Consider the following 11,243-nt stretch of genomic DNA (forward strand, 5'->3'; position numbering starts at 1 on the left):
CAACTCATCCAGTCACTGTACAAGATAAACTAAAGACTAACCTAGTCACATGGGGCTCCCCTTGTAGCTCAGTCAGTAAGGAACCTGCCTGCAGTGCAGGAGACCCAGGTTCAATCCCTGGGTTGGGAAGACTCCCTGCAGAAGGAAATGGTGACCCACTCCAGTATCCTTGCTTGGGAAATCTCATGAACAGAGGAGCCTGGTGGGCTGCAGTCCATGGGGTAGCAAAGAGTCAGGCATGACTGAGCAACTAACACTTACTTACTTAACCTACTGATGTAAAAGGAAGAAATTGACATAAAGTTGTTCAAGACAGAAGACCACTACAACTGCACACACCTTCGTGGAGGAGCCTTTAAAACACAAAATAGAGTTCTGACATTTGACAGTAGACCCATGAGGAAACAATCATAACTCAGATCAACTCCCCATCATAGAAACTCATTAGGTAAAAAAATACATTATACTAAATCATTGCTTTTAGAATGACTTGGTATGTAGCAACAGGTAACTGATACAATAATCCAAGTGAACAGAATTGAGGGGAATTATAATAATATGTTGCCTTTTTCTAGGCAATTGTTGTGTTGCTATTTTCTACACAATAGCACTCATGATTTCTCTATTATTCAAGTTTATCTCATACACTTTTATTAAAATGGGATTCCATTTAGATTTCCTTGTAGGTAAACAAGAAAGGTTACACCTATTTGTGAGAAATTTGTACCTTTATCACAGGAAAGTGAAAAAGCAAATGCCGCTCAGTCATATTTGAATCGTTGTGACCCCCGCTATACAGTCCATGGAATTCTCCAGGCAAGAATGTTGGAGTGAGTAGCCTTTCCCTTCTCCTGGAGATCGTCCCAAGCCAGGGATTGAACCCAGGTCTCCCACATGCAGGTGGATTATTTACCAGCTGAGCCACCAGGAAAGCCCAAGAACACTGGAGTGGGTAGCCTATCCCTTCTCCAGTGGATCTTCCTGACCCAGGAATCAAACAAGTGTCTCCTGCATTGTTGGTGGATTCTTTATCAACTGAACTAATCAGGAAAGCCCATTTATCAAAGGACTAGATGGGAATTTAAGATCTAGTGAGCCATAATTTGGATATATATATATATGTATGTATGTATCTATACATATATATATATATACACACACACCATGTATATCATTTAAATATCATATTTATGTTGTTCATTCACTACTCTTTCATTGGTTATAGCAGAAATGGAAGGGGGAATGTTTCATCTAGAGCAATGGAAGGAGTCATTTATTTGTAGGCAACAATGGAAGTCTTCAAGCAGAAAGATACAGTTAAACCAAAAAATCCTTCACCCCAATGATAAACCCCTTTACACAGAGATACTAAATCACATACATCAATAAATAAATGGACACCACGAAAACATTGCTTGCAAATATATAATCTGACAGAAATTTTTGGTGCATCATACTTAAGGTCTTCTCTGACTCTAGGTCTTATTATGTCCAAGTCTTTACTGAAATTTCTATTTCACGTAGATGTCAATTAGAGACATGCATTTGATGCTCAGCTTTACCAGTAACGCCTATAGAGAATGTAGACACTAGGCTAAATAGAGAATAATACACTATGAGGGAGTAAAATCAGATGACCATTTATGAAATACACTATCTGTTAACATCCACATTTTCTGAAAGAGCAGTTATGGTAGTGACACTCCAAGGTATGAAGAACTAAAATGTGATAAACTGTAGTTTCATGTTTTACTCTCCTATGAAATTATGTAATTGGTTTACTTACCTAGTGTTTTTCCATAGAAGTAACACAATTCATGATTATTCTTTTAGCAAAAAAGAAAGAACAATTACTCAGTATAAAGTGTATCATTTCAGAAGAACTTATTCTGAAGAAATGTGTGAAGCCTCATGAGATAAATGGGAATTTACATATGTTTCACACATGGTTTGAATCAATTTGAGAGAATAGAAAAATAGTGAGAAAAAACTTAAGAGAACAGCGTTAATCATAGATGTTTTTAAAATTGTATAGAGAAGTTGAAATCAAAAGAAATGGAAATATTAGGCAATAAATTGAAGAAGCTTTTGCCATTATCACAATCTGATCAAAGAATCACATATCTGGCTATGAGGCTTTGAACCTTGCTATCATGGGCAGTTCTTCAGCCCAAGGGCAAATGGCCCTTTTATAAACATTTCCAACACAAAGAATCTTTTCAGAGCCCTATTTATGTATTTATTTCTCAGACTGTAGATGAAAGGGTTCAGCAAGCATGTGACCACAGTGTACTTCACTGAGGCGATTGTACTTGAATGTGGGCTGTGGGTAGCACCAGAGCTAAGGTAAATTCCTAAGGCTTTCTATTTTGTTCCATTGATCTATATTTCTGTCTTTGTGCCAGTACCATACTGTCTTGATGACAGTATGTGGCTTTGTAGTAGAGCCTGAAGTCAGGCAGAAAATAGAAAGCCCAGAGATAAATCCATGCACTTATGGACACCTTATCTTTGACAAAGGAGGCAAGAATATACAATGGAGAAAAGACAATCTCTTTAACAAGTGATGCTGGGAAAACTGGTCAACCACTTGTAAAAGAATGAAACTAGAACACTTTCTAACACCAGACACACAGCCCAAAAAACTCAAAATGGATTAAAGATCTAAACGTAAGATCAGAAACTAGAAAACTCCTAGAAGAGAACATAGGCAAAACACTCTCCGACATACATCGCAGCAGGATTCTCTATGACCCACCTACCAGAATGTTGGAAATAAAAGCAAAAATAAACAAATGGAACCTAATTAAAATTAAAAGCTTCTGCACAACAAAGGAAACTATAAGCAAGGGGAAAAGACAGCCTTCAGAATGGGAGAAAATAATAGCAATGAAGCAACTGACAAACAATTAAGCTCAAAAATATACCAGAAACTCCTGCAGCTCAATTCCAAAAAAATAAACAACCCAATCAACAAATGGGCCAAAGAACTAAATAGACATTTCTCCAAAGAAGATATACAGTTGGCTAACAAACACATGAAAAGATGCTCAACATCACTCATTATCAGAGAAATGCAAATCAAAACCACAATGATGTACCATTTCACACCAGTCAGAAAGGCTGCTATCAAAAAGTCTACAAGCAATAAATGTTAGAGAGGGTGTGGAGAAAAGGGAACCCTCTTACACTGTTGGTGGGAATGCAAACTAGTACAGCCACTATGGAGAACAGCATGGAGATTCCTTAAAAAACTGGAACTAGAACTGCCTTATTGACCCTGCAGTCCCACTGCTGGACAGACATGCCGTGGAAACCAGAATTGAAAGAGACACATGTACCCCAATGTTCATCGCAGCACTGTTTATAATAGCCAGGACATGGAAGCCACCTAGATGTCCATCAGCAGATGAATGGATAAGAAAGCTGTGGTACATATACACAATGGAGTATTACTCAGCCATTAAAAAGAATACATTTGAATCAGTTCTAATGAGGTGGATGAAACTGGAGCCTATTATACAGAGTGAAGTAAGCCAGAAAGCAAAACACCAATACAGTATACTAACACATATATATGGAATTTAGAGAGATGGTAATGATAACCCTGTATGCAAGATAGCAAAAGAGACACAGATGTATAGAACAGTTTTGGACTCAGAGGGAGAGGGAGAGGGTGGGATGATTTGGGGGAATGGCATGGAAACATGTATAATATCATATAAGAAATGAATCACCAGTCCAGGTTCTATACAGGATCCTTGGGACTGGTGCACTGGGATGACCTGGAGGGATGGTATGGGAAGGGAGGCGGGAAGGGTTTCAGGATGGGGAACACGTGTATGCCCGTGGCAGATTCATGTTGATTTGTGGCAGAAACAATATAATATTGTAAAGCAATTAGCCTCCAATTAAAATAAATACATTTAAATAAATAAATAAATAAAAGGGAAAAAATTCCTAAGGCTGTAAAATAAAATAGGGAGAAAACCAAAAGGCGGGACATACAGGTAGAAAATGCTTTATATTTCCCTTGAGCTGATGAGATCTTACATGTGCAAGAACCTATTTTTGAGTAAGAGTAGATGGGCAGAATGGTACCAGCAAAAGAACCAACACCCATCAGGACAGCTGCAAAATACATCACTATGTTATTAAGAAAGTTGTCAGAACTAGCAAGTTGTACCACCTGACTAAGTTCACAGAAAAAGGTGGGGGACTTGTAAAACTGGACAGAAGGACAATCTCAACACCATTAAGCTGTGTAGCAAAGAATACAAGTCAATCAGCACCCAGGATATAAGAACCAGTAATACATAGAGGTGGGGGCTCATGATGACCATGTAGTACAGGGGACGGCGATGGCCACATACCAATCACAGGCCATCACACTCAGGAGAAGTTCATCTAATCCTGCAAACAGCATGTAAAAATACATCTGGATGGTGCAACCTTCATAGGTGATACATTTCTTCTGTGTCTGGTTGTTCCACAGCATCTTTGGGATGGTGGTGGAGGTGAAACAGATGTCTACAAAGGACAGGTTGGAGAGGAAGAAGTTCATGGGGGTGTGGAGGTGGGAGTCTGAGCTGACAGCCAGGATAATGAGCAAGTTTCCAAACACAGTGATCAGGTACATGGTGAGGAGAAGTCCAAATATGAGGGGCTGTTGTTCTGGTTCCCTTGAAAGTTCTAAAAGAAGAAATCCTGAGATCTGTGTATTGTTACTTGGTTCCATGGGGTGGAGGTGACTACCAGGAAAAATGAAAATAATGACAATTTTCACTCATACTGGTATAATTCAATAGCTTAAATACTGCAATTTCTATTTAGCCCTCAAGAAGTTGATGTTAATATTTTATTTACAGCTAAGTTCTCTTTTAGCATATGTGTGTATGTTTAGCCGCTTCAGTTGTGCCCAACTCTGCGTAACCCCAAGGACCATAGCACACCAGCCTCCACTGTCTACAGGATTTCCCAAGAAAGAATTCTGATGTGGGTTTCCATGCCCTCCTCCAAGGGTTCTTTCCAACCCGGGGATTGATCCCACATCTCTTGAATGGCTACCACAATTGCAGGTGGATTCTAAACCATTGAGTCACTGTGGAAGCCCCTTGAAGGTATACTTCATTTCATTTATGACTAGGAATTTTTGTCTCATTCTCATCACATTTGTTAAGAGTTCATATATTCTAGAGTTTTAATGTGATATTCCTTCATTCATTTGAGAAATACATATTTAATGCTAACCATGTTCCAAGCACATGGAGGCTGAGTGTTCAGGAAAGTCCAGCAAACTAGCTGTTGTTTGAACAGATTCCTAAAGAAAGAGAGACAAGGAGCTAGTGTGATGTCAGAATTGTGTGCCTGGAAGAGGGAGCTGGCATTGCTAAGGACCTGAGGAACATGCTTGTTCCACATTTTCAACAGCAAAGAAGGAAGCCAGTGGGGCAGAGGGATAAGGCAGAGGGGGAGTGATTAGAGATGGTGTCAGGATGCTGAGGAACAAGGTGGCCTTCCTGCTACAGCTTTCAGTTCAGAGAATTCCTCCTTCCATGAGGTTCCTTCAGTTTCAGTTCAGTTCAGTCACATGTTATCAATTTAGCTATAATACCATCCTGTGAATTATATCAGATTCACTTCTTGGTTCGATCTGTTGTTCTGATCTGTGTATATAAGTTATTTAGCATATGGGTCCAGGTGCCTCTGCTGTAAGAACTGTTCTCCCTTTCAAGACAAAAGCACACACACAACACACACATACACACCACACACACACACACAGCATGTTCTTGTGTTGTGTCACCATCAGACACTGGTCACCCAGATTCACCCTCTTTAGGCTGTGAGTGGTTACAGCTCAGCTGGTCAGGTCAAATAATTAATCTCCAAATGAATATATAATTTTTACCATGAAATTCCAGTTTATAAACTTCTCATGGAACAATTAATGTGGGGTTCATTTTTGGTATAGCCAATGTCTGTGTGGTATTTTGAGAAGAATAAAAAGTATGAGAGTGAAAAAAACAGAGAGAAATGAAATGGATATATGGACATTAAGGGAAAATAATATCCAATGTTCTCAATGACCCCTGAGACAATGCAATAAATAAAGATATCCTTGCTTCATCAACATTCCAACTCCAGTGACATCTCCTTGATGTCCTGGAAAAATAATAGAGAAAAATATCTTTTGTCCAAGGACATAAAAAATGACATACTTATGACATGGAATATCTTACAATTTGGATATCGCAAGAGGAAAAGAAACAATTGGAATATAAGCTACTGGTTCAATATCAGAAATAGACAAAATACAACAGAAGTTGGATATATTTTATATGAAGCATATAAAGCAGAAGTCTTTTTTTAAGGACTTCCCCTATTTTTTTCCTTCTGTTCATACATAAAATCCTTAAACTTATTTTCTACTTTTACTGGAAACATTTTATGCCTCCTATTCCATCTAAAGAAATTTTCCTGCTGGCTCAGAAAGTAAAGAATCTGCTTCTCAATGCAGGAGACATAGGTTCAATCCCTGGGTCAAGATCCCCTGAAGAAGGAAATGGTAACCCACTCCAGCATTTTTGCCTGGGAAATCCCATGGACAGAGGAGCCAGTGGGCTATAGTCCATGGAGTTGCAAAAGTTGGAGCAGCTTAGAGACTAAACCACCACATCGTTCCTTCTGAGCTTCCACTATTACCATTTAATTGTCAAGACTGACATTTGCATTTTCTCTTTTTTAATTTTAATTTATTTATATCAGCAGGAGTCATCCTTTTTTGCTTCACATTTCTATGTTTTTCTAATATAAATTTATTTATTTTAATTGGAGGTTAATTACTCTACAACATTGTATTTGTTTTGCCATACATCAACATGAATCTGCCACATGTATATACGTGTTCCCCATCCTGAACCCCCCTCCCTCCTCCCTCCTCCCTCCCCGTACCATCCTTCTGGGTCGTCTCAGTACACCAGCCCCAAGCATCCAGTATCATGCACCGAATCTGGACTGGTGATTCATTTTTTATATGATATTATACATGTTTCAATGCCATTCTCCCAAATCATCCCACCCTTTCCCTCTCCCACAGAGTCCAAAAGACTGTTCTACACCTCTGAGTCTCTTTTGTTGTCTCTCATACAGAGTTATTGTTACCATCTATCTAAATTCCATATATATGCATTAGCATACTGTATTGGTGTTTTTCTTTCTGACTTACTTCACTCTGTATAATAGGCTCCAGTTTTATCCACCTCATTAGAACTGATTCAAATGTATTCTTTTTAATGGCTGAGTAATACTCCATTGTGTATATGTACCACAGCTTTCTTATCCATTCATCTGCTGATGGACATCTAGGTGGCTTCCATGTCCTGGCTATTATAAACAGTGCTGCGATGAACATTGGGGTACATGTGTCTCTTTCAATTCTGGTTTCCTTGGTGTGTATGCCCAGCAGTGGGATTGCAGGGTTATAAGGCAGTTCTAATTCCAGTATTTTAAGGAATCTCCACACTGTTCTCCATAGTGGCTGTACTAGTTTGCATTCCCACCAACAATGTAAGAGGGTTCCCTTTTCTCCACACCCTTTCCAGCATTTATTGCTTGTAGACTTTTGGATGGCAGCCATTCTGACTGGCGTGAAATGGTACTTCATTGTGATCTTGATTTGCATTTCTCTGATACTGAGTGATGTTGAGCATTTTTTCATGTCATTTTAAAAATTTGATTCTTATCCTTTTTTTTCTTGATGAGACTGTTTAAAGGTTTGCCATTCTTGCTTATCTTCTCAAAGAACAAACTTTTAGTTTTATTAATCTTTGCTATTGTTTCTTTCATTTCTTTTTCACTTAGTTCTGCTCAGATCTTTATGATTTCTTTCCTTTTTCTAATTTGAGGTATTTTTTTTGTTCTTCTTTTTCAAGTTGTTTTTGGTGTAAAATTAGGTTATCTATTTGATGTTTTTCTTGTTTCTTGAAGTAGGATTGTACTGCTATAAACTTCCCTCTTATGACTGCTTTTGCTGCATCCCATAGGTTTTGAGTTGTATATGTTTTCATTGTCATTTGTTTCTAGAAATTTTATGATTTTGCTTTTGATTTCTTCAATAGCTTGTTGTCTATTTAGAAACGTGTTGTTTAATCTCATGTGTTTGTGTTTCTTACAGTTTTTTTCTTCTTGTAATTGATATCTAGTCTCATAGTGTTGTGGTCAAAGAAGATGCTTGATATGATTTCAAATTTCTTAAATTTACTAAGGTTTTATTTGGACCCAAGATGTCGTCTATGCTGGAGAATGTTCCATGTGCACTTTAGAAGGTGTATTCTTCTGCATTTGGATGGAATGTCCTGAAGATATCAGTGAGATCCATCTCATCTAATGTGTCATTAAGACTAGTGTTTCCTTATTAATTTTCTGTTTTGATGATCTGTCCATTGGTGTGAGTGGGGTGTTAAAGTCTCCTACTATTATTGTGTTACTGTCAATTTCTCCTTTTATGTCTGTTAGTGTTTGTCTTATGCATTGAGGTGCTCCTATGTTGGATGCATAGATATTTACAATTGTTATGTCTTCCTCTTAGATTGATCCCTTGATCATTATGTAGTGTTCTTCCTTATCTCTTGTAATTTTCTTTATTTTAAGGTTTATTATGTCTGATATGAGGATTGCTACTCCAGCTTTGTTTTGCTTCTGATTTGCATGAAATATATTTTTCCATCCTCTCACTTTCAGTCTATACATGTCTTGAGGTTTAAAGTGGGTTTCTTGTGCACAGCATGTATATGGGTCTTGTTTTTTTATCCATTCATCCAATCTGTATCTTTTGGTTGGAGCATTTAATACATTTACATTTAAAGTAATTATTGATATGTATGTTCCTATTGCCATTTTCTTAATTGTTTGGGGTTGACTTGGTAGATCTTTTTTCTTCTCTTATATTTCTTGACTATGTAAGTCCATTTAACATTTGTTGTAAAGCTGGTTTGGTGGCACTGAATTCTCTTAACTTTTGCTTGTCTGAAAATCTTTTTATTTCTCCATCAATTTTGAATGAGATCCTTGCTGGGTACAGTAATCTTGGTTGTAGATTTTTCCCTTTCCTTCTTTAAATATATCCTGCCATTCCCTTCTGGCCTGCAGAGTTTCTGCTGAAAGATCACCTGTTAAGCCTTTGGGGGTTTCCCTTGTATGTTACTTGTTGCTTCTCCCTTGCTGTCTTTGATATTCTTTCTTTGTGTTTAGTCTTTGTAGTTTGATTAGTATGTGTCTTGGTGTGTTTTTCCACGGGTTTCTCCTATTTGGGACTCTGTTCCTCTTGGACTTAATTGACTATTTCTTTTTCTGTGTTGGTACTATTGGTACTATTTCCTTTCCAAATTTTCAACTATAAACTCTTCAAAAAATTTCTGGGACTCCTATTCGAATTCAAATGTTGGTGTATTTGATATTGTCCCAGAGGTCTCTGAGACTATCCTCAGTTCCTTTCATTCTTTTTACTTTATTCTGCTCTTCAGAATTTATTTCCACCGTTTCCACCATCCTCCAACTCACTGATTCAATCTTCTGCTTCAGATATTCTGGTATTGTTTCCTTCCAGAGTATTTTTAATTTCAGTAATTGTGTTGTTTGTGTCTGCATATTTATTTTTTAGTTCTTTTAAGTATTTATTAACTGATTCTTGCATTTTGCTTTCAAGATTTTTGATAATCTTTACAATCATTGTTCTGAATTCTTTTCCAAGTAGTTTGCCTATTTCCTCTTCATTTATTTGGACTTCTATGTTTCTAGTTTGTTCCTTCATTTGTGTAGTATTTATGTGCCTTTTCATGATTTTTTCTTAACTTATTGTGCTTGAGGTCTTCTTTTCCCAGGCTTCAAGGTTGGAGTCTTTTTTCCTTTTGGTTTCTGTCCTCTGAGGTTGGTCCAGTGGTTTGTGTAAGCTTTTATATGGTGAAATTTGTACTGACTTTTTGTTTGGTTGTTTATTTTTCCTCTGTTGGACAAGGTTGAGTGAGGTGGTAATCCTGTCTGCTGCTGATTTTGTTTGTATTTTTTTTTTGTTTGTTGTTTAGATGCAGAGTCCTTCACAGTGTGCTATTTGTGGTTGGGTGATGTTGGGTCTTGTATTACAGTGGTTTCCTTTGTGTGAGTTCTCACTATTTGATACTTCCTAGGGTTCATTTTCTGGTAGTCTAGGTTCTTGGAGTCAGTATCCCCACTCCAAAGGCTCAGGGCTAGATCTCTGGAATTGTCACCTCTCACTAGCCAGTAATAGAAAGTACAGAAAACCAGGGGTAGATCCAGGCTTTGAAGAGTTGAGGTCAATACAATTTCAAGATCTCAGAGTAGACACTCAAGGGAGGGAAGCCCACTGAGCACCAGCTCCAGGAAGGAGACTCTGAACTGCACTTGACAAACTGCTGGAGGCTCAGAGCAGACAAGTCGTATGCGAGCTCAGTCAGAGGGGCCTCCCACAATATTTTGAGATTTACCTTCAGGAACTCGAGTAGATCCAGTAAATACTGGAGAAAAACCCCCTCGAGCATTCAGCAGGGGAAAAGGAGGGAGCCATTCTGAAATTCCACTCCAGTATTCTTCCTGGGAAATCCCAGGGACAAAGGAGTCAGGCAGTCTACAGTCCATGGGGTTGCAAGAGTGGACACAACTTACAACAAAACCACCACCACCCTACATTCTGAGCTTCCACTATTACCATCTAATTGTCAGCATTGACACTTGTATTTTCAAGTGCAAGTTTCATTTTTGTTTTAGACCATAAATAAGTGCATTACTATCAGGAAAACCAGAATACATCCACAGTAACCTCTGGCCTCTGGGCTATGCTAGATTGGTCCTCAGATGACCTCAGGTACACGCTCCTGGCCTCCATCCTCTCTGGAGCTCTCCTGAAGTGTCTGTGAAGTTCTCAGATTCACCTGCCTGCAGACTGAGAGGGAAAGCTTTCCCTGTAGAAGTCAAAATTCCTCCCTAAATGCTTAATGATGCAGAACTAATTTAGGTCCCCAAATAAGAAAAGTGCTTAAATCAAGCATTGATTCCCAGACAGATGTAGAACTTCGAAAGCAAGAACCAGGTCCTCACCAACTAACGAGGCACAGGCGGAGGGACTGCAGCAGAGGAGATATTTACAGCTTCCTGTGTCAGCTCTTTAGACATGATTCCTCAGGTTACCCCAACCTCTAACTACATGATTTCCCACGGGGAGACTTTTC

The 11,243-nt window shown here is 38.4% G+C and overlaps 1 pseudogene; it reads right to left on the reverse strand.

Annotated features, from left to right (window-relative positions):
• Positions 2,152-4,738, reverse strand: LOC102189112 (annotated as a pseudogene).

The sequence above is a fragment of the Capra hircus genome, chromosome 7 (genome assembly GCF_001704415.2).
Source record: "Capra hircus breed San Clemente chromosome 7, ASM170441v1, whole genome shotgun sequence".
Taxonomy (NCBI): domain Eukaryota; kingdom Metazoa; phylum Chordata; class Mammalia; order Artiodactyla; family Bovidae; genus Capra; species Capra hircus.